General features: G+C 40.4%; 1 protein-coding gene across 9 annotated transcripts in view; it reads left to right on the top strand.

Moving 5' to 3' along the window:
- Window positions 1-21781, top strand: part of ZNF521 (zinc finger protein 521) — a 232500-nt gene that overhangs the window by 157233 nt on the left and 53486 nt on the right. The gene's annotated exons all lie outside the window — the stretch shown is intronic.

Here is a 21781-nt window from a genome sequence, read left to right as displayed (position 1 = left end):
CTTCTTTTGTGGAGAAGTTTGTCTTACATTATTTCTTATATTTAATGGGCTGACCCAGAGAAAACATGGTACAGAAAGACAGATGCTTGTTTCCTCTTCCCATCAGCAGATCTGCTTTCCTATCTAGAGCTGTTTGAAGCTTCCCTTAATAATCTCGTTGGTGTTTCTCCACACTTAAAGCTGTGTTTCCTCTGTTCTTTTGTTTTCCCATAGCTGATGACAGGAGAGGGAGGGATATTTTCAATAGAACACTTGTGCCCATCACTAACTCACAGCTCAACCCAACTGATGAAATGTCTCCTTTGAACTAATTGCCAGACAAATCTTTCTCTTCAGCCCAGGACAAGACGAATGCCTAGGAGTTGTAACTAAGATTGCAAAACATGCGAAAATGGCAGCTGCTGAAAGAAGGCAAATCTCTTTTCTCCAGTATCCTTTCCACATCTCCAGTCACATGTTTATGCATGCAGTTCTGTATCATCAGTACTCCTGCTCACTATTCATCTCCCTTGGATTTCTGACTGTCTTCCTTTTTCCTTTTTTGATGGCTCTACCTTTCCAAGTTAGACATGCCTTACCAAGGTTGATACATGAAGAGCAGAGTCCTGTTCACTCCTCTTCCCCAGTTCACTTTCTTTTCACAGTCAACCTTTTGTACATCCTATTTGTCAAATGACTGACTTATAAATACCTCGTCCCCAAAAAGACCCTACAAACACATCAATTAAGGGAGAAAATACATAATAGTTTCTGTGGATTGTTCAAACAGACAAGTAGCCTTGTCTCAGTATGTGTTTCAGCCCTTGAAGATGGACAATAGGAAAAGTATTTGAAGACTTTGAGAGTTTCTTAAAATACCTACTCTAAAATGAAACGAAAGTTGAGCCTAGGCTGAACATGCATGCTCAGAACAAGAGACAGGTGTAGCAAAGCACCATTTGCATTAGGCATTCATTTTTTGCTGGTGTGTTAAACTCCTTCAGCCCCACATTCTGTTCTGTTGCTTCAGCTAATGATTCTTGCCCGACTCCTTTAATTGGAAAGTGGAATTTACCTCCTGTACACCCCACACAACATGTCAAGTGAAACACAAGTCACCTCCATTAGTGCCAGAGAGTGAGTGGGAGCACAAAGGAGAAATATAACAACAATTCTGCTCAAGCCTTTGAAGTGTTAGACGATCAATCTGTCTGCTTGAGTCTGATTCTGAATCCCTCTTTAAAATGCATCAAATGTTTGAGCCTGAAGTTCCGTCCTGACAGCATCTGTGAGTCTCTGTGGAGACATCTGCTCCACAGTTTCACAGACGCTCTCTGTGTTCACATGAGAAGGGTTTGATCCAAAGGCCTAGCCTGAGTGAGACTGTGTGGAGCTGAACTAGACAGACAGTTTTAGCAGGGTCCTGTGGAGTCTCAGCAGTGAAGACCCTGTGGAGCTGGAGTACGTGTTCTGTAGCAAGGGCCAGAGGTTTTTATTCTGTCTTTCAACCAGAATTTTCTCCACCAAAACCAAAATAGCTGCAGAGACTTTTGTTGGGGAGAGGGGAAGCAGAGAGCCATAGCTTCTTGGAGGCTTTTAATGGCAGAGTTGTACACCGTATCAGCAGTAACAACTAAAACAAAGCTCCAAGTCTTTTTTACTGGAGAGCTAGGAGCATTTGGGTTTTCTCAAATAAGAACAGCAAATAATTCTGAAGGTTTAGAACTGCTTTCCTTTCACTGTGGCTGTGTGGTTGCTACCCTGTACTTGGCTGTTATCTACTAATTAGTGTGAGAAGTAAACCAACATTGATTTTTTCATCTACTTCAAGCTTACATACACTGTAGACTTCTGTACTCAGTGGCCAAGAACTGCCTTTTGCTATGCTGCACGAGTGTAGCTCCCTTAAAAGAGGGACTGTAAAAAGTTCATGTTATGACTTAGCACCATATAGATTTTCCAATAGCTTTCCTGGACAGTCTGCAGTGTCAGTAGCTTTTCCATCACAATGGTCCCAGAGACCATTTTAGGTGAGTAGCACTCTGTAGCTGTGGGTTTCAGCAATGGCTTCAGTAATTGTACTGTTTTCACAAATGCCAGCAGCACATTAAAAATAGGCTGGGGCCATCTTCAAGGGTTATGAAATAATCTGAATTTGCTCCTTGTGAAATTAAGTTTGGAGTAGTTCAGACCTATGGGTGGAACTGTAAGCAGTCTTCCGAGATGGCAGCTTGCTTTATAGGGCAGCATTCTATTTTCTGCATCACACAGCAAGATAATAATTTGCTGATCTGTCATTAGTGCTATCAATTTAAAACAAACAAACAAAAAACCACAAACAATCCAACCTCTTGTGTGTTTTCTTTGCCTTAGAAATCATGGTTCACAAACCCAACAAACTAGTGGCATTAAACTGTTAGCTTTTAACAAGCTGCAGATTTTTATGGGTCATGTATTTGAAGGAATATTTGTTGACCAACCTCGTAAGTCCTTTATCCTCTCACTTTATGATGCATTAGGCTCTGAAGTCACTTGATGAACTATTTCTTCACTGGATGCTTACTCAATAGGCAGAAGAAAATTCAGGAAAATAATTTTTCTTCATATTTTTAGTGGTGGCCACAGCTGTAACCCAAATGAGGTGGACATTTGGGAGCCTCCACTTTCTTCTGTCCAAACCTGCAAATCACTGCTTAGTCTCTACTACCATCAGAATATGTCATGTGTGTGTGTGTGTGTGTGTTTTGTAACAGTAGGATCAGGGGAAACAAAAATCAATATCAAATAAATAAAATCTGTGGTAGCAATTGGTCTCCAAAAGTTGGAAGAGAGAGGTTTTGGGTTTTATTTTCAGAAGGCAAGCTGTCTAAAAATGCCCTTAGTTTTCCCTCACTTTCTGCAGCATGATTGTGTGTACTGCTGCTGGGATTTTAGTTTTCATGTCCAAACTTTTCCCCACACTACAATGGCTGCTTCCACTTTAGTTTGCATACTACCCAGCAAAATGATTGGTGGACTTCTCCAAACTCCAGGCTCATGATACATTCAACATGAGGCACCAGGATGATGAGCTGGTATTTTCCAGAGCCTGTTGCTACTTAGCTGGGAACACCACAAACAAAAGCAAAGTTTTTTTAAGCCCTGATTTCCTACGAGATTTACTGTTCACAGATCCTAGCAGAAGTTTTGGCACATCCTGAGCCCCAGTCGGGATGACTGGTGTCAAGCATATTCCAGGTTTGAAGGCACACATTGCCTCCTCCAAAAGGCACACCACTGGGAGAGCCAACAGCCCTCGGCCTGCTGCCAAAACAAGGGCTCCATGAGCCACTCTAACAGCCATGCTTCTGGTCAATGTGGATGGCAGATTTTCATTTTCTTTTCTTTTTTTTATTTCCCTGACACACAGAAATGTCTACTTATTCCATTTGGGAGATGGATATAATCCATAGAACTCAGTGCACATAAGCCAGATGGCAGATCTGAGTAAGTTGTGACCAAAAACTTTTGAACTTTAGCCCAGTTCCACACCAGTGGAAGATGTGTCCCTAGTGAATCTGATATCTGTGCTCATTCGGCATAGCTAAGAAGGGCACAAATAAGTCCTGTGCAAATAATTATGTTGGATCAGTTTATGCCTAACATTTATATATACCCGCCTAATTGAATTGAGTGTCTAATCCCAGGGTTCATTATCTATTTCCCTATCTAAGGTTTTTTTTTTTCCTATTTATGTTTAGCACCCAGCTGTCCCCTCCTCCAAATTAGCAACCATTGCCCCATAAAAAACTTCAAATCAGCTTCCCAGACCTGGATCTTGGTGCAGCAATTTTCTCAGCGAGGGGGCACTGGGAGCTGGGCCTGTCCCTGGTGCTGGATGAAAGCAGTTAGGAGGAAAACAGCATGAAAGTATGAAAGATGGAGCACGTTGTTCTCGAAGCCCTCCTTGACAGTTCTGTGGGAGAGAGTTTAGCATGGTACTCTGTTAGGACATGGCATTGCTGCCTTTTGTAGTAATCAGAATAAAGCAATAAAAAGATCAGTTAAAGTGCTTGCTGGAAGTTATTGATAGAAAAATTCTTTCTGCACGAAAGATTATAAACAGAGCTTTATCTGAGGATGGATTTGTTTTAATTTGGCATTGATGTATTTGATACCTGGCAGGATCAAAGAAAATGGAATCAAAGAGTGAAATACAAGGAGAACTGCTTCTCTGAATATTGGCCTCTTTTATAGATATAAAATCTCAGGACTAGAGTGCTCAAATTTATTTGTACTGATGTTTGTTTAAAGATCAATATTAAATAAATTGGTCTGGAAGCTATAGTCATAAAGCAGCTGTCGGACTAATGTAATCCCACAATGCTATTTTGTCTACTGCATGAAACCTGGTTAGCTGTGTAGTTCTAATAATGTGGATATCTAGTGAAAAAGAAAATAGCTGAACTGGATTTGGTGTACTTGGACTAACTACAGAAATGTCCATATATTTGAAATACAGCTTGCTGATCAGGCTGTAAATAAAGGCTAACTTTCAGATTTTCATGATAAATTCTAACTCAGATTTGAATAGTTGTGGAAATAAATTTATGCCATTCACGTTGAAAGTAGTAAAGGGAGATATAACTGTAAATCTGCGTGCTTTGGGTTTGTATGTGTACTAAGTCTCCAGTGTCTAAATACATACAGTTTATGTGTTTGATAGTAAACACAGAGTTCTTCCCGGCCATTCTTCTGTGGTTCTGTTGACAATTTACAGAGATTTTCCCTGTGATTTCCCTCAATGAAAACAAGAAGAAAGGAAGTATTTCAAAATGTAAGGCTACTTTGCATTATGAGAGTCACATGAAGGACCTCTGACAAGCCTGATTTCTGTGTGTTTGAGAGGCTGTCAAAAATGCTCTGAGCCAAAAATGGGATTCATTCTTACAATGTAAACCAGTTTATCTAAAGGTCTGCAGGACACCTGGAAGCTTTGGATAACCAATTTTAGATGAAGGCAGCAGTTTGGGGTTTTTTTTAAGGTTCAGAGTTTGAAAGGCAGCTGGTGCCTCTTCGCCACATCAAGACTTTGGAACATGGCCCTGATGATGTCTTGTGTCAGCACAAAAGCTCCCTGGATTCCAGTGCACTGAGTTTCAGAGGTCAGCTAGTTAGGGACACCCCAACTTCCTTCCACAGTTAGCACCCAGATGTCCCAGCACAGCCTTGCAGAGTCTCCTGTCCTTGAAAGCCAGCAAACCTCATCCACCAGGACTGCACCCAAACCCCTCCCTGGTGCAGAGGCGGGGAGAGGAGTTCTGCCTTTCCTCTGCAACCTGTGCTTTTCCAGTCCACCCCATCTACCCTGTGCATGGCATTATTGCCATTTTCATGAGTAGAGCTGAAGAGCCGGCACTGCAATAATGATAAGTGTGTTCTCCAGTGTGTATTCAAGAGGCAACTGGTAGTCTGAAAGTCCCAACACCCTTATCTCAGCCTTGTCATGAGTGTACGGATGTGTCAGCTCAGTGTTTCGGTGTTAACAAGAGGATGACTTCTGTGTCAGGATCACAATGTCCACCCTCTCACAGCACAGACTGGGCTGTATTTATGCACTCTCATCCAGCTTTCCCAGGTGCACAGGCACGCCTGTGTACACAGATATTGGGATTTGATGGAATGAATGTCTGTAGGTGTAAAAAAGGACCTTTGTTTGGAGACACACCCTGAGGCACATTTGTAATCGGAAAAGTCATTTGTATTTAATCGTAAAAGAAGATGTGGTATGAATAAGATTATTTTTCAGCAACTGCAGTGTATTTCAATCTTCCTGAAGGGATTTTTACAGTAATTCCCACTGGCCAGGAGCCCATCGCTCATAGCTTTGGGGAGTGACCAACACATCCTGACTGTCTTTTCTCAGCTTTCTTAGTGATACTTTCTCTCTTCTTGGGTGAATCACTCCAGTTGGTCACAACATTAGAATGGGGACAGTGGTACTTTCTCTTGGTATGTAAAGCATTTTGGGAATTCTGTGTGAATAGGACTTTTGCAGATATTTGTGTGCGATCAAAATGAAAAATAGTATTGTGCTGAAAGCATGAGAGGATATAGTAGTTAGGCATGTCTGGAGGAAGAACATGCATAAAGGAAAACATCAGATGACAGTACAGCCACCAGGCACGGTCTGGAACAGCAGAATCCTCTTGCTGTCACTTTAACATTATGATTTGCAGATATCCAGCTGCATTCTGCAGTTTATATATTGCTTATATAGCAGTGCCTACATATCTCTCACCATATATCTACAGAGAACTTTTGTTGCTTGTCTTTTTTAGAAATTAATTTTAGTGCAATACAAACAGGACATTCCCCTGGTGTATTTCTCCCCTTTGGAAATTCAGGAAGGATGTTAGGTTTATAACCTGGGTCATAATCAAGAAAGGGCTTAACATGGGGAGTAGGGCAAATTGAAAGTAAAGGAGGGAATCTTTCCTTTGCATGAAATAAATTTTGTAATGGAATTTAACTGCAGGTTCTACAGCAAGGAGAAAAATCCATTTTCCATCTATTTAGGACTTTTAGTCTCCAGAAGCCTCAACCTTGAAAATGAGGGAACCTGTTTACTAACATCGTGTGATGCTGCCAGTCTGGCATGTTTTAAATGCTGTGAAATGAGAATATATAGGTATTGAATTTGTAGATATATGACTGCATACTATATCTATAGTTCCAATTTTTGTAACAAAGACATAAAACTTAAAGCAGAAATGTGGCTGATTGTGCTGAATTATTACTCCAAGATAGATTCATCAAATCTCCCAGCTGTATAAGACAGGGCTTACTAATGAAGTTCCCTATCAAAAAGAAAAGCCTAATTTTGATTTGGCTTAGGTAATGAACTTCTTTTTCCTGGTGTGATTATCTGCATGGGGTGGCTAAAAGAGTAGCAAGAGAGAGTGCGCTCACAGAAGCATTATGCAAAATGTCTTTTGTCTCTTTTTGCTGGGATATATTAAATTTTCAATGTAGTCTATGTAATATAAAATTATGATAATGACTTTTGGCCCACTGTGAAGGCAGCTTGCTGGTCCTGAGCATGTGTGTCTGGCTTGAGCACTAGGATACACTGTGGGAGTTGCCTTTTCTATTAACAAACCTCTAGATACCTAATGATGAATTTTCTTTCACCAAATGTTCTCCTTTTGTCTAAAATACAAGCATTTTCTAAATTGCTTTTGAGAAAAACAAGAGAGGCAGAGAGGTCTATGGCACTGACAAGGGATATTGAAACAAAGCAAGGAATTCAGTTAGCATCATTCTTGTAATTATAAGCCAACCAAAAGGTTGGTTCATGTAATAGTGAAAATATTTACTACCTTATTGAAATAAATGATGGCATTACATTAGTGAAGGAACAAATCGAGTAATTTGCTCATAAAACATCAGTGCAAGTTCAGTAGCATGAAACTTGACAGTTGAATATATTGCAGGTAATTGTAGGAACTTTCACTACCCATAGTCTCTTCGGTAATTGTGAGATCTTTCTCCTCTACCACCTTTTTTACCCATTCCTCATCAGACAAGAAAAAAAAGGCCAAGCAATGAAAAAAGACTCATAGGTGTGATTTTTTGTTATATGTTATTAAGCAAGGTGTAAAGCCAAAAATTAATATTCTTTAAATAGGAGGAGCATTTTATAAACTGAGTATAGTTTATAGTCACACTGGAAAATGCTTTTCTATGTGAAATTATATATTAGCAACTTAACATACTATTTCTGTGTTTTTCTACTCATCTGTATTTCTTCCCTTATTGTTGAAGACACTGGGAGAGAACTCAGTCCACACCGAGTCGTGGTTCCTGCTGGAAATTATGGTCATACCCCTGTGACATCACCATGCAGTTGTCATCATGGTGTCATCATACTCATGGGATTAAAATTTCAAGGGAAGAATGAACTGTGGCAGTCCATTAATTGACTGGACCATTTCCATTATCACAAAAAGAAATGTAATGCAACATAGAGCAAAAACTCAGATCTGATCCTGCCACCCCAATGTCCTTGTCTGCACACAGAGGAGCAGGCTTCTCTGGAACTCCTCCCAGGGCAGAACTGCTGGATCTGGCCCATATTGTTCAGGCCTGTCATATTATTAAGGAGATTATTTTTCAGAGTTTCCCAGGAGAGCTGAGCTGCCCCAAAAGGCAGCTTTCCGTGGCGTGTGTCAAGGAAAGGGCAGTGCTGCGGGTATTTACATACCTGATGATCACAACAGAATTATCTTTGCCTTGTGCCTGTTTGCATCTAGTTGATTTTAATTTGGTAAAACAGGTTAGTTAGCAAGAAACCTCTTAGCTTTTGCTGAATATTTAGGATTACTTTATATCAAAATCAGAGGCAAAAAGATGAAGTAGAACACGGTGGTATAATAAAAATAAAAGCCTCATTTTTAATTTTCTGATACTACAGAGAGCCAACATAACCTTTAGCGGATTAAGAGCAAATCTCTCCAGAAATAGAATCAAGCCTTCTTCTCTTCTTCTAAGTAAAGAATGTATTGTAGGTTCTGCATTAAATAAAAGCTCCATGAATATCCGAGAACGCATTAGTAGGTCTAAAGGTTGGGAATGTGTGCAATTAATTAATTAAATTATTATACAGTATAGCTGGTAGCAGTGTAAGCCTGCATTCCTTTGACCCTCCTCTCTTCTTAGCCCTTACTGATATAAATGAAGACATAGGAATGATGCCTGTCTCTTGCTGGCATTAGTTTTAGGTTTCCTGGTGATACACGTAATCAGGCTCCTTCTCCCACATCTGTAAACGTCCTACCTTTCAGCAGTGCAGAAAACCTCTCGGTGTCTGGCTTTTCTTTGTAGCTCTGACTGTAATCTTTATTAAATCAGTCCTCTGGTCCCTGTGAAAACCATTTCCTTACTATGTATAGCTATTTAGATTTAATTTTAAAATAAATAATAAAACCCTTCTGAGACATACGGCATTATACCACAGGTGTCATGCCCTTTGAGGCTGCCTTCTGCATAGCAATGGCCACGGATCGATGAGAGAGCTTGAAGGCTCTAAGAAATGAGTCTGCTGAAAGTTAGAAGGGTGGAAGTCTCCAGTATGTAATGAGGTTATGTCTGTGCTGCTCTCTCCTTCCTACTGGTCGGAAGGCGACGCACTGCTCTGCTGGCATGGCCAAAAAAATATTGGTCTTTTGGTCACTTCCCAAGCTTCCATATGTTACAGCTTTTTTTTTTTTTTTTGAGATGCAGCACTTAGGTAAATGCTGAACAGGTCAAACTACATTATTATGTTCAAATGGCAGAAAGAACAATTCTTGGCAGCCACATTCTGTGTTTTTATCCTTAATTCTGCATCTGTGTTTTATCAGCTGAAGCAGACAGCAGCAGATGAGCAGAAACTTCTCTGCCTAAGGACTTAAAACTGGTCATTTTAAGAGCACATGGCTGTGCTGGAGTCAGAGAACCCTGGAACTGGCAAAGTGATTGTTTAAAATGTTTAAATCTGGTGGTATCTCATTTATACAAGGAATCGTTATTTCAGTCAGACTATTTTCTAATTCCCTGGTCACCTTTTGGTGTTCAAAGCCCTCTTTTCTTTGTTTTGTGGTTGGTTTGTTTTTTTTTCTTTTCTTCACTCCTTGATCAGTTTATTTTACTGTGACATTGACTCAGTAGTTTTAGATCTTGCTTATTGCTTGGTCACAGATGGTTGCACAGCAAACGTGTCCTATTCACATGCTTCTTCATATAGAGATGTGGTTAGAACTATGTAATATGCTTTCCCTTATCAGAACAGAAAGCTTTGAGTCATTCTTAACATTTATTTGTATAAGGAGATTTCATAGTAGATGAGGGGCTTTCCACCCATTAATGCATGCTACTTGGAGCTCACTGAAGAGGTTCTTTTTTTTTTTTTTGTCTCTTAGTGGGATATTTTGCAGAAGATTTGGGTCTGCAAAGCTCTCTTCAAATCTTCTGGCTGGGACACCACTGTATTTATATTAATGTATCTCCTGTTCTTGCAAGTAAATGGCTGGCATTCTGTTTTTGTTGGTGTGCCAGCCAAACTATGAAGTGGTAATTGAGTCTGTTTTAAAGTGGAATGCTTTAGACAGTGCTTTAATTGTACCCAAGCCAATTCTATAAATGTACACTCCAGTATTAAGTTATTTTCTACTATAAGCACTTACGCAGAAACCATTCATATTGTGTTTAGTAAGTTTGCTTCACTTGTCTTGAAAAAAAAATAATAATTTAAATCTCCTTCCTCCCTCTTACATGCTTTAAAATTACAAAGCAGGTGCACATTTTTAAAAGTGATCTCATTGTTGTTCTTGTCAAAATGGTCCTGTCCCTCTCTGCTCCCTCTCTCCATGTGTAGAAAACGTCGCATTTATTATTACACCCAGTTTTATGCATCTTCCAGATGATTTAACTGAACTGATGCTATGGAGGATATGCTGACTGGCACTTTTCCCATGCTTAATGTGTTAACAAAAGCCAATAGTGTCAGTTTTAACAGTTTTAGTTAAATTCCCATGACACTCTTAACAAACGTTGAAACCTCTGCCATGTCTTACCCTGACAGATTCCCTGCCGTCATTGCACACTTAAAATAAATGTCATCCCCAATCAAAAAGTTCACATTTTTTTCTGACAATATAATTTGTTACTTTGTTCCTGTTTTATCTCTTTCTTCAGCACAATAATCCAAGGACGCATATGTTACTTCTTGAAAGTGTTTTGCTCTATCTTTTGTTGTTAGAGCTGGAAGAGCAGAAGCAAGTGATGGAAACAGCCCCTTCATTTGACTAGGCACAAAAGGAAGTTTTCTTACTGGGGCATATGGAATATGAATTGTGCCTCCTACAGCAAAATGAGAGTAACCCAACGAGTCTGGAAATGTGCTCAGTGATGTTACCACATGTGTAACACATAGTGAGCTGTTAGGATCAAGTTTCACCTTCTTGGAGTGTTGCGTGTCAAGCAAATAACACCCCATCTTTTCCACTATTGGATTCACTACCTTTCCTCTTTCAAAGACAATTTTTGCAGTGGGTAGAGGAGAGAAAACCCTACAGAATGGTAGTCTCTATAGGCTACCCTTGTCTATATATTAGAGCTGTTAGGATCAAGTTCCACCTTCTTGGAGTGTTGCATGTCGAGCAAATAACACCCCATCTTTTCCACTACTGGATTCACCACCTTTCCTCTCTCAAAGACAATTTTTGCAGTGGGTAGAGGAGAGAAAACCCTACAAAATGGTAGTCTCTATAGGCTACCCTTGACTATATATTAGTGCTTAGAATTGGCTGGAGTAGTCTACCTGCAAGCACACACATTTACGCAATGAGATGTCCCTTTGTGCGCAGCAGCATCGCTTTGATCTAACTTATGCAAGCCATTATGGCAAGACAGTAGGCAGAGTTTTTTTTAATTATTGCATTATAGGTACAATTGGCACCTCTCTCTTTTCCTCCCTCCCTCCCTTTCGTCGTGTCTGTCGCACGCTCAGAGACGGAGCGAGGTGGCTTTCACAGCAGCTGGTTAATTTCCCTGGCTTCACACTACTGTTTAATGATCCGTTTCTCCTGTGCCACCTCTCTCATCTACTGAAAGATAGGTACAAATTGTACCTATAAAAATTATAATACAACTCTGGATTATCTTTGTTTTTCAAATTGTGATCATCTGAATTGAGGTTTAATATTCTTTCCTTACACGGTTCTTCAGGAATAGCCAAGAATAAATCACTACATCCTACACAGAGTGTTTTGGTGTAAAGATTTTACATTTGGGGCATTTGGCAGCCTTTCATGTGGCTGGTTGTTTTTGAAGGTGGAAGATAAATCCCATGGAGATATCATCCAAACAACCGTATGGCCACTGAGCCAGCCTGGAAACCATTGCAAATGGCCAGATATGCTGGCAGGACTGGCTATCAGACTGCATCTGTCTCTGGGCACCTCAGAAGACCTTGTAGCACCTGGGTCTGTTTGAAAGAGGTTGGTAACAAATAGCTGCACATGAATGACACAAAAAGAGTTAATCCTTCTTCAGAACTTTATTTTAAGTCCCTCCCAGGGTTATGATCCTATCAGTGGTGGGTAACAGGAAGGGGAAAGTGTCATCCATACCTAATGAATCGCTGTCTTATCTCTGGGAGTGGTCCAGCAATGACATATTTTAGCAGAGAACTAGAGGGAAGTTTACAGCACTAGTCACCCTTTGTCATCTTTATCATCACTCACTAGGAGATGTGAATACCTTGGTTTTGAAGAGCACTCAAATATGTGTATAAAATTTCTTATTTTGGGGGACATCTGTGATCTTTAATTTTTTTTTCCCCTTCAGTCTCTAACTGGAGGATATCAGGAGTAGGTGCAATAACCAAATAAAACTATTTTAGCACAAAATCTGGGCAAATGTTGGGACGATGTTAAATGGATGCCCAAAATAAATAATCTCTGGGGGAAAAAAACATCAACCCCAAGCAAAAAGAAAACAGAAGAGTGCAGTTAAAGAAAGGTTGCACATTTGAAACTGCAGATTTTAATTCATCAGGAAGCCTTCTCTTGAGTATTATGACAGAGTTTAAAGGGACCTCCATAATGATTGATATTCAGTAGATTTTCATCTGTTTTCAAAGTTTCTTTTTTAAAGGAAAGCCATTCACATGCCTGATTAGTAAGCAGAGAGCAACCCTTCTTAAAAGCTGCTCTAGGAATCTGGGGAATTTGCGTAATTTAGAGAAACGTGTTGGACAGAGGAGTTTGTAAGTGAAGGTATACTGTCTTCCTAGGAGAAATGTAGTAGACACTCCTCATTCTGAATAATAGGCACTCTATCTTCTATTAAAAATACTAAATCACAGTTTGGTGAGTTTAGGTTTGAAGTCTTCTTCTACCTAGAAAATTTGTGCCCGTTTCTTACTGCCAGTTTTGCAAACAAAGCAAATGGAGAAGAAATTTCAGGCACATAACCAAGAAGTGTTTTAGCAGGAAATGAAACTGGGTTTAGGTGTAACAGTCATCACAGTAGACAGAAGGCAAGACAGGACAAAGAAGTTGAAAAGGAGTCAGGATCAATGCCATTAGCCATAAAGCAACTGACTGTGGGAAACGATTTCACAGAATTTGTTATCCTATTGTGAGTTTCCTACCTGTCCCTCTCAGTTTCCTAGAGAAATGCTTACATCAGTGACTGTCCCTGCCCCCATCTTCTTTTTGCAGTGTCAGGTTAAGACACAACCAACCACAACCCATCCCTGGTGACCTGTCCTCTCAGGATGCCCTACTCAGCATCCTCCTGCCATGAGGAGAAGAAAAGACAAGAACATTTCTTCTGTTACCCTGACAGCCCGGTCACAATCCTTATCCCTTATTTCCTCTTCCACAGCTGCACAGTGCAAATACAGGATTCTCTGTGCAACTATTTCAGCCTGTGGCATGACTCTTTGAAGTGGGAAAACATTCTGCTACGGATCCCAAATTTGGGATTGCCATTGGCATCAGGATAGTGCTTACAATTGTCTCCTTCCATCCTGGTCTGTGTGAACGCCTGCATTATCAGGACATACCTGCCCTGCTAATCAGTAAATCCAGCAGCAGAAGACACTGCCTAATGAAAGTCTCACAGTGCTAGGAAGACCCTCTGCAATCCAGCCACCTGAACAATGTTAGGATAAAATTGGCTTGACTGAAACATTTGTCAAAGGGTTGCAAGTGACAAACACACACAAAATCCACTCTTAAAAAGTAGTAGCCAGGAAAAAGAGGGAGAATCAGTGAATACATTTTTCACTGTGAGTTGTTTCCCAGATTCTGCTTGAAGTTCAGATTGTTTATGAGCATATCAGATTGTTTATAATTGCTTCCAAGAAAACTTAATGATTTGAGATTATCACAAAGCCATATTTTCATTAATACCACTTTAAGTGTTTCTGGCATTCTTCAGTCTTCCTTGTTTTGAGACCTTTCACCACAACTAGGTAGTGCTCCAAAATCAACCATAAGCCTTGACTAGTCTTTAGCATTAGATGCCTCTTCCAAGAGCACAAAGATCAGATATTTTGTGGTCTGTTATACCTTTATATAGGTCTGAATCTTTTGAATACCTACATTTCCACACAACATAGTTCTTCCAACTCTTGTTTAGACATCTTTCAAATGTTTTCACATTGACCAGAAAATTGCTGCATCCTCAGATGAACACTGGGCAACATCAGTGTTCATTCCCTGTACCTTCGTGTATGTTTTGAGCTGTAACTGTGGCTGCTCTTGAGCAAGAAACCTTCTTCACAGTTTCAGCGGGCTTATGGTTGCAGCATATCAGTTCAGTGTATCTTGCATCTTTGATCAGCCATACACATGCTGTCTTGCAGGCACCTCTGGTGTATGATACAGCAATCTCAGCAAGCATGCATAGCTTGGTAAGACTTATCTAGAGGAATACCCCAGCTTCATTGTGTGTACTTACCTGTCTCAGGCTTGACTTGCTTTTTGTCCTTGGAAAAAGTGATGATTTTCAGTGCTGGGGGTGTGTTGGGGATGCTTTAATGAATATGGAAAATAACATAGTGTGCGTTTCTTTTTCCAAATGTCAGCAATTTATGGTTATCTGCTATCAGTGTAATGGTATTTTCTGTATTCCATCAGTCTAACTTTTCTCGTCAGTATGATAACATAATTGCATATAGATCCTGCTGCACAGAAAATGATGTGCAAGAGGTGAACACTTAGTCAAAGGCACATAGATTCATGTTGTCTATAAACAACACCATATAGAACATACATTACAGAAGTTAAGCAGAGGTAATTTTCAACCTATTGACTTGACTACAAGAAAGACACATCAGCTCAGGTACTCAGGTTCTGCTTGTTAGGCCATGTTCTAACCAAAAATTACCAGTCAGTGATCTGGAAAGAGAGGATACTCTAGCACCCACAACAATTTATTTTCAAAGTCCTGGCTGCTGTTCTTTTCCCCCTTACCTCCCTTCTATTTTTTTCTTCTTTGTGTTTTGTTTTCCTGATGAGTGCTCTGTGTTTTTGTTTTTCAAGCAGCAGGAAAGAAAAGCATCTCCCTTAATTTGCTCTGACTTGCCTGAGTAAGTCTAATGCATCTTGTGAAAATCTATTAAATCCCTTAAAACTTTCAAAAGAAGTATGTAGAGATTTATATTTGCTCTACAGAGAATGGTTTTGATTAATCTGATTTATATATACACATATATGAGTACATATATGTATGCTCACATGTTAGCCACATCTACAGATCAGGTCTTTGATCTAAAATCAACAACAAAAAATGAGTTGGGAATAGAAGTCACTGTCTTCAGCAGGAAAATAAAACATGCTTTTTTTTTTTAAGATCTCTTGTCATTTCTGTCCTTTTATTTGCTCTGTAGAGCAAATATACGCTTGTACATTCGTTTAAAAAGAAAAAAAAAAAAAAAAGCAAAACTGTGAAGGGTTTGTTTTAATAGATAGATTTTTTAAATCCCGAGGAAAAAAAGAGAAAAGAAAATATAGATAATCTTTTCATACAGAAATGAGAGAATAACCTGGTAGAAATGGTCTTCCAGAGTCGGAAGTTGCCTTTGCCTCCAACTCTGCTACAAAACAGGGAGCACAGCTTCCCTCTGCCTTTCTCTTGGCTCTGCAATCAGGCAGAGCCTGTGGGGAGGGAGAGGGGGGGCTCCCTACTGTATCTTCCTTCATCAACACAGCATTTCTCGAGGGGCCTGCACCGAATCTGTTAAGATTAGCTGTGTTCCACATTAGTGACAGGAGCTGCCTGTCTCTCTGAGGAGTACACGGTGGCATGGTACTGCTTCCTGTTTGAGCAAAATCAAGGTTTTAATTGCAGGGATTTTTTAATTTTTTTTTTTTCGTTACCTGTTAATTGATAAATCACGCTCACAGCTCTATAAAATGACCTACGTGGTAAGCAGACGTGGTTTCACGTCTTCCTCCCTCAGAACCAGGATATATCCAATACTCAGAGCAGAGCACTGGTGGCAGGGGAAAGCCTCCACCTCACAGCACCCCCTTAAAGCAGGCATAGCTGGTCCAGGAGCCAGAGCCTTTCCCTGATGTAACTCCTTGAGTGATGGAGATTCATCGAGGAGACTTTGCAGCACTCCCCTGACATCCTGAGGTAACAGAACAGGTTGACTTAGCAGCCTTGCTTCCCAGGATTATTCTCAGCTGCCTGGATTTTGAGCAGACCTTAAGCTTCTGTAGCTTGGCTTGGTCTTGACTGGGGACAGCAGCAGAAGTGGAAGAGGGAAAGGTGAATTTTAAGTCCCCTTCATGCACCTGCGTGGATACACGCAGCTGCATGAGCAGGGATGCAGCTTCTTTTGTGCATGTTAGCTACAGCTATGGATCAGGCCTTTGATCTAAAATCAACAACAAAAAATGAGCTGGGCATTAAAGTCGCTGTCTTCAGGAGGCACATAAAACATGCATTTTTCTTTAAGATCTCTTTTGTCATTTCTGTCCTTTTATTCTTTCTTCTATTGCAAGTAGCAAGAGGCCACTGTCTTGGGAGGAACAGTAAAAATCCTGAGTATAGTGAAATAATTTAGCTGATAATTCCCCACTGTATAATTTTCTACGCTTCCTGCTAGCTGACCTTGTGGGCTCCTGTCAGGTTGCTAAGGGAAATCCAGCAGGACTCCTGCTCTGCTCCTCCACTTTTAAAAAAGTATTACAAGAAATGGAGGCATGTTTATGTCAGCTTTGTTACATACGTATTTGATCAAGCGGCATTCTCTAACCCTTTTGCCTTTTCCTTGCCTCTTTTTTTTTTTTCTTTTTGCCTTTTTTTTTTAAATTTAGATAAGAACTCTATAAAGAGGAGCTGTACTTAGATATTCACTTGGCATTTTGAACACCAGAAGCATACACCAAAAAAGTAGGGAGCAGGTGTGTGTGCATATGTGTTTCGGGGAAAAAGTAAAGAGGGTGCTTGAGGAAACTGCTAAGGTTGTGTCCAAGAATGTCTGTGTCCAGTGTCTTTATGCAATGGTGAGTGTGTTGTCTACACTGAACAACAGTAATAATGAGGGATGGGCACATTAAGGTTACTGTTTCCAGGTCATACAACCTTGGTAGTGTGAGCACAGCTGTTAAGATCCACTAGATATTTGATGACTTGTGCACAAATGAGTTGACATTCCCATTCTGCTTTTCGGCCGACAAATGTTCCCCACAAAATCACATCTGCCGTGGGTGGTGCTTTCATCCACTGTAGCACAGCAGAGAGGACACAGGCTGGCTGCACAGAAATAGCTCTAGGTAATACAGAGATAGCTCTGTTCTGCTTCTAGGTGGTCCCTCTCAGGACCGAGGCGGCTTGGACGGGAAACATGGGCAGGAGGCTATCACTGCTGCTGCCCATGCTGTGCCTGGTGTGCAGAGAAATTGAAAATGTTGCTCGCCAGGGCTATCAATCTGGCACCTTTGACATCTCCCAAAAATAAATGAATCCATTGGAATGGATTTGGCTCATATTGCAGTTTTTATTGCCTTGGTAGCTGTAAAAATAAGACTTCAGAGCTAGGCTGTGCTGCGGTGCCATGATGTGCCCCGGTTTGGAATTTCACGTTTTGGGGGTTGCGAGGGGTTTTTTTATTTGTTTTGCATCCTTTAGGTTTTCCAACTTACAATGGCAGAGGTCCCTTCGAACCTGATGCCGGGCCAAAGAAACCAGGCTCATCTGAGGAACCCAGATTGTCCCTGTGGCCTCTAACCATATTACAGGATATTCAAGGTTACTCATAAGGTGTTTTGGCATGATAGGCACTGCAAGCAGGTGCAGCCGTTGCCTCCACTGTGATTTTCCCTGACCTAGGAAAGTTTCCCTGTGCAACTTGTGCAGGAAATAACAAACCATTGATTGGTGTCTGACTTGTTTGTAGGTAATTATAGGCCATTGATCTAAGCAAGCTGGAGCTATGGCACTGTAAGCTGTGCAGCCCTCATTACCTCTGACCTGGTGACTGCAGCATCAAGTCATTGGAAAACTCATCCGGAATGAAATTGTACCTTAAGTTTTTGTCTGCTGTAGGAAAAGCAAAGGCGAAATGGTCATCGGTAAGTTTAGGCAGTCTGTGTGTGCTAGTTTTGCAGCCTCATATGTAAAAGCAGAGGCTGTCCTTGGGACAGGTGAGCTTCCTATATTGTCCTGCTCTTTATAGGCTGGTGGCTTTAGAAGAGGAATTGCGTCAGCTGGCTTGAATTGCGTCTCAGCTGTCACAGGGAAAATGCAGTAATATTTGTGATTAAATGTCACTAGGCAGTGGCACAGAGCTGGGAACATGGCATTGCTTTGGATCAGATCATTTTAAAATTCAGCAATGGTAGCAAATTATGTCTGCTATGGATTAAACACAAGCATTTTCTGATCTACATTCAATTGCGTGGCCCAGAATTTTTATCAATAAGTCTACGATTTATAGGCATTGATTTTGCAAGGCCTTTAACAGGAGAATAAAAAGGGCCCTTAAGGATCGAACTCAAAAACTATCGCTCTTGCAGAAATCTGGTGCTTTACATCAGTGAAGGTGGCAATTCTTTGATCAAAACAGCCTAGACAATAAGTTGCCACAGAGATTATTTTGGAATGTTTGGTGCTTTGAATGATATTTTCTTTTGGAAAGAAGTAAACCCTCTAAGGAGTCACGTAGGTTCCCTGTCAGTTTGTCTGTTCTGTTCATCCTCCATATGTCCAGCCTTGCAACAATATGCACAGACTTAAGTAGCACTGTATAAATTGTAGGTTTTTTCTCCCTAGTTTTCCTTCTATTCTGCATTAAAAGTTTTGGAATCAGAAAAAAACCAAACAAACAAAACACATCAGATAGATATTTGTTTCTAAGAAAAAAATGTCACTCTTTTTTTGCCAGCACCTACATTCATAAATAAAGGAAAATATTGTACCTGCCAGGAAGTATTATAAAAGGCACTTTCTTTCATGTCAGCTTCCATTATTTTGAACAGGTTGCATAAGGGCATTCAGCCTGATGCATTGGAATATGCAGAGTGTGCTTGTGTGGTCTGTATTTGTACCCAGATTTGAATACATTTGATGTGGATTTTTATGTTTGCTGCAAGATGATATTATACCACAGACAGCAGGACAGCAGAATTGCCTTGTAAGCCTAGCTGCTGGGCTGCTGTTCTCCAAGTTCAAAGCACAGAGGCATGTACTTGCAAAACTGATGGTATGTACAGGGTATTCAGTGAGGTTCCATTTGGAACATGGTTTCCAATGGCACCAAGTGGAAGCAGCCCCCCCAGAAATAGTCTCTAACAGAGCAGGTCAAGAAGCGAGTCCTGGTATTTGACACACTCTACAGCAGTAACCATTAAAAAAAAAAAAAAAATTAAAAAAAATTACCAGCTTCTTCTGTCTGATAATGGGCTGGAGTAGAGAACTGAAGGACCTCTGCAGACCATGAGAGCCTCTGTTTCATATTCACAGAAGTACTAGACCACAAGTAAAGCACTTTTCTTTTACTGCATGTGATTATGTGTATATTTTTCACTGACAGACAGGTGACTGGTTCAGATGGGCATAAACGGTGTAATTTATGCATCCATTTGGCGTGTACGTGTTTCCAGATCATGGCATTGTCTCCTCTTTTTGCTAGATAAGTTGAAACATTGACAGGCAGTGTGTTCACTTTTTCCTTTTATTACAGTAATTTATAAGATATTTTAGCTAACAGGAGAACGGCCCAAGGGGGCATTCTCATGTTAATTACCAAATGTGGGCTTGTCAAAATCAAATAGCTTCAGGAATAATGCAAGTAGTACTGCATCATTATATTGTTTGGCCCTCAACCCCAATATTAGCTTCTAGAAAGCACAGGAAAAAAAACCTTATTTGATTGGGCTTTTAAATTTAAAAATTCTCAAGTCTGACCCATCAGAGACTGGAAGGGAAATGCATGAGAGACAGTGTAGTTTAAGACTGAATGAAGTTCAAATAATGCAGCGAGCTTTTAGTCTTTTTTCTTTCCTTTTAAATATTCATATAAAAACAAAAGAACTGTCACAATGTTGATTGCCATTTTCTAACATTCCTTACACAACTGAAAGTGGTTGCAGCCTCTGTAGTGTACCATCAGAAAATTCTGCTTCCAACACTGTGGTGTAGTGTTTGCAGCTGTTCTTGTTTTCTCTCTGTGGAACATCAGTAGTGGCCACCCAATGTCACTTCTTGACAATATCATTGCTCCTGCTCTTCAACTCACCCACCCCATTCAGGTACACCAAGGTGCTGTCTGTGAGACAATGCCAACAACTGGGACCAACAGAGAAGATGCGCTCATTAATATATGCACATAGACATCAATCCTCATGCAAGCACTGCTGATACATGTTGTCTCATCATTTCTGAAGCCATCAGCATGACCAATGGTTCCAATAAAGTCATTAACTAGCTTTTATGCTGCATTGTTGAGTTCTGAAACATGAGGGTTTCAGACAATCAGTCAATAATTACATTTTCCCCTTTACTTTGCAATATTGCACAATGTGCTGTAGTCCACCCCACAGATCCTCTCCGCCACTTCAGGAACTAGCAAAGAGCATCTTGTCTTGCATTCCTCTGGTCCCTCAGTGCAGTAAATATAAGTGAGGTAGATAAAGCTTTCCTTCCTGCTAGGCTGTTCTGCCATTCTGGTTTGACATTACTGTTTATTTAACTTGAATGATTTTGTGCTGCCACCATGTATCACGGCACAGGAATCAAATAAGACTTTACTAAATCTTTTAACAAACCCACAAATAACTTTCCCACTTCCAGAATGTTACCCTGTATGAAGCCTGTCTTCCAGACTGTTCCACATGAACCCCTCTAATTGCCAGCCTGCTTCTTGTGAAAGACCACTTCCAAAAGCAATCAGATTCCAGTCCTGTTAAACTGTTTTAGATAGCAAAGTCGTAATCTACAAATCCCTAGACAAAGCTTTCTGGCATTAGTATTCACCTGGATGTGCCAGAGTAGAGCTGGTGAGTTGAGCATTCCTGACCACAGTTGTCACTTCTTCTGCAAAGAAGGATACTGTCTCTTCAGCTCAGACCAGGTAGGACTTTACAGCTCAAAGACAGCAAGCTGAATTTTACCTAGAAGTCAGTAGACAGCCACTGTAGTTCTTCAAGCATTATAGTCTGCAGTACCTGCAGTTATTGTGTGGTCCTGCAGTGAAACCCTCATAGGTGCAAATGCCTGACTGCCAGAGGCAAAGGCAGATAGCATCTTGATCAGCTCATATGATTGTAAAATTATGTCTTCCTGCTAAGTGAAAGTGCAGAGAAGAATTCTTCATAGTCACTATTACCTGAACAGCTCATACAGACATTTTTTTTCCAAATAAACAGAAGATAAGCCTTAATAATTCTTTGGCCAATGTAGTTCCACATATTTTCCTATGTTACTTAGAGAACAGAATTATCATGGTTTATTTGGGTGGAGCTTTAACCAGGTGTCACTTCCCTGTTCATCAGTACCTATGAGATGGTTAGGTAGGATACTTTCCCAGTCTGAATCAGAAGGGAGAGTTTTAAAGGTGTGTCTACCCAGGTAGCTGAACATGCTGCAATTCATGTTGTTAGGTTGTTGGTATCTTACATTGACAGAGCAATTGTATTCTATGTTGGGGGGATTTAGATTTGGCTTTGTGTCTCCTGTTATTTCCAGAAACTCAGGAAATATTACAGGCTGAAACTCACATGGAAAAGACTCATTATTCTTAGAGACTGTTACTCAA

The sequence above is a fragment of the Heliangelus exortis genome, chromosome 2 (genome assembly GCF_036169615.1).
Source record: "Heliangelus exortis chromosome 2, bHelExo1.hap1, whole genome shotgun sequence".
Classification (NCBI taxonomy): domain Eukaryota; kingdom Metazoa; phylum Chordata; class Aves; order Apodiformes; family Trochilidae; genus Heliangelus; species Heliangelus exortis.
Note: the sequence above shows the minus strand (reverse complement) of the source record. Positions and strands in the feature narration are given on the sequence as shown.